The sequence below is a fragment of the Penaeus monodon genome, chromosome 11 (assembly GCF_015228065.2).
Source record: "Penaeus monodon isolate SGIC_2016 chromosome 11, NSTDA_Pmon_1, whole genome shotgun sequence".
Lineage (NCBI taxonomy): Eukaryota > Metazoa > Arthropoda > Malacostraca > Decapoda > Penaeidae > Penaeus > Penaeus monodon.
This window is the reverse complement of record NC_051396.1, coordinates 36,414,398-36,416,897: the sequence shown is the minus strand read 5'-3', so window position 1 is coordinate 36,416,897 and position 2,500 is coordinate 36,414,398.

Below are 2,500 nucleotides of genomic sequence, written 5' to 3'. Positions count from 1 at the left end.
GGAACCTCCTACCCTAAAAGAGGTTAGGATGGCGATCTCCAATCTGAAGAGTGGAAAAGCTGCAGGCATATGTGATATCCCTGCTGAACTGCTAATGGCTGGGGGTGAACCTATGGCTCGGGGCCTGCATACAATCCTAACTGCATGCATCTGGCAGTCTGGTACCATTCCCCCTGACCTGCTGAGGGGCGTGGTTATCCCTCTCTGGAAGGGGAAAGAGGATCATTGGGATTGTAGCAACTACCGTGGCATTATGCTGCTCAGCATACCAGGCAAGGTTCTCGCCCACATTCTTCTGAAACGGATCCGCAACCACCTACTGAGGCATCAGAGACCGGAGCAGTCTGGATTTACTCCTGGCAAGTCCACGATAGACCGTATACTAGCGCTTTGAGTAATTGTGGAATGCCATCGTGAATTTGTCGTGGGTTGCTTGCAACCTACATCGACCTCAAGAAGGTGTTTGACTTGGTGCATTGGGACTAAAGTGTACTAAAATAGGCCGTGGTGGCCGAGTGGTTAGAGCGTCGGACTCAAGACTGGCACGACGGCAATCTGAGTTCGAGGCTTCGAGTCACCGGCCGGCGCGTTGTTCCCTTGGACAGGGAACTTCACCTCGATTGCCTGCCTAGCCGCTGGGTGGTCAAGCCAGCCCAAGTCAGTGCTGGTCCCAAGCCCGGATAAATAGAGAGAATGATTACCTAAAAGGTAACACCGGCACTCTCCGTGGAAAGGAACTGGGGACCCTACCACGTACTCACTCCAAGAGCATCACAACATGAAAACTACAAGTATCATGCTGTGACCACGGCGGTTCAAACATGAACCTACCGTATAAGAAAAAAATACTGATACTGAATGATGAAGTGCTGTAAAGACCGACTGTTGGATATCTTGAACAGGAGGAAATTAAAGTTTATTGGTCATGTAATGAGAAGTAAAAATATTGAGAAAAACTTGATGACAGGGATGGTGATAGGAAACAGAGGAAGAGGCAAACCGAAGACAAGACTGAGCGACAATATCAAAGATATTTGCGGGCTGTCGATGGTACAAGTGGAAAGAAAAGCGTAAGATCAAGTTTAGTGGCGAAGGATGGTGGAGAGGTCCACGGCTGCTCAAACATGAGCATACCGTTATTGATGATGATACTGGTACTGAAAGTGCTGTAAACTGTGGTGGGGGTCTGTCGAACTTCTTCCCTGTTAATTCAGGGGTGAGGCAAGGCTGTGTCCTTGTACCAACAGATGGACTGGATAATGGGCAGAGCTACTAGCCAAACTCAGTGTGGAGCAACACTAGGCAATATCAAGGTCTCAGACCTTGACTTTGCCGACGATGTTGCCATCCTATCTGAGTCCTTGCAGTCACTGGTGGCGGCTCTTGATGCATTTAGCAAAGAGGCGAAGCCCCTAGGCCTTGAGGTCTCCTGGACCAAGACCAAGATCCAGGACTTTGGGGGCCTGTTAGGGGAACCCGTTCAGTCAATCCATGTTTGCGGCGAGGACGTTGAAGTTACAGAAAGTTTTACATACCTTGGTAGTGTAGTCCATATCTCTGGGTTGTCAGACCAAGAAGTCAGTAGACAGATTGGTCTGGCAACAGGAGCCTTGAACTCGATCAACAAGAGCGTTTGGAGATGTTGGTACCTATGCAGAAGGACCAAGCTGCGTGTCTTCAAGGCCTCCGGGCTAGTACAGTTGTAACGTGTCGGCCTCTCATCCGAGGAGTCGGCGGTTCGCGCCCCGCCCAGGCGCGAGAAGTTGCAACTGTCGCCTGGAGGTTACTGCTGTGGCTGGGCACCACGGCGGGTAAGGACTCGGTTCAGCCGAATCAGCACCAGCTGACACACGTGAGCAAAATCAAACAGACAGTATGTCACACTAAGAATATCCATTGTAACAAATGAAATCAAAACCAAACTTGATACTGCCAGTTTTGCTCTATGGAAGCGAAACTTGGACGCTATCCAGTGTCTTGGAGTCTCGCCTCGATGCCTTTTGTAACAAGTCCCTTCGCCAAATCATGGGGTACAATTGGCAGGACCACGTGTCCAACCGGTGGTTACACCGTGAGACTGGCATGGGACCTGTTACTTGCATAATCCGGGATCGCCAACTCAGGCTATATGGCCACCTAGCTCGTCTCCCTGTGGACGACCTGCCCATCAGGTTGTCTCTCTGCGAGATAACCCTAGGAGGAGGAGACCTGTGGGACGACCCAGAAGATCATGGCTTGGGCAGCTCGACGAGACCTGTCGCGAGGAATAAGAGATGAGCCGTGGGCCTGCCTGGAGACTCGCCTCGAGGGATCCTCGTGGCTGGAAGCGAAGGGTGGATGCGGCCAAGCGCCCCCATCGGCGTTAGCCCCTTGATGATGATGATGATGATATACGTGTGTGTGAGTGTGAGTGTGAGTGTGAGTGTGTGTGTGTGTGTGTGTGTGTGTGTGTGTGTGTGTGTGTGTGTGTGTGTGTGTGTGTGTGTGTGTGTGTGTGTGT